The following is a 424-nucleotide window of genomic DNA, read 5'->3' as shown; positions in this document are numbered from 1 at the left end:
TACTTCCTTATAACTTAATAGAACAATAGAGTAACCTTGGAATGGAGATAAGAAACGCCCTAACCTTTGGAATAGAATTGATAGGATTAAAATCAACTGGTATAAATACTGATGTAACAAGACAATAGACAGAACTTGGCTGGAGATCCTGGCTAGAGAACCTCGCTATGCTGATCAACTGAATGCTGTCTCCGTGTCATTCCTTCTTCGCCAACTCCGTCCACACCTTTGGGAACCCCTGGACCTGCTGGGGTTGGACCCCAACACCAAGGAAATTGGGCCTGGATCTTAAGGGAAGAGTCAAGTTTAGATATAGAAGAATATTGTTATAATTGACAAAGAATTGTAATTTACTTTGAGATACCTTTGAAAACATCAACTAACCTTTTGAATTCTTAGTACAATTTCCAAAATCTGGGTGTAT

Source organism: Myotis davidii, unplaced genomic scaffold (assembly GCF_000327345.1).
Source record: "Myotis davidii unplaced genomic scaffold, ASM32734v1 scaffold362, whole genome shotgun sequence".
NCBI lineage: Eukaryota > Metazoa > Chordata > Mammalia > Chiroptera > Vespertilionidae > Myotis > Myotis davidii.
The sequence above is the reverse complement of the archived record's forward strand: the minus strand, read 5'-3'. Positions refer to the sequence as shown.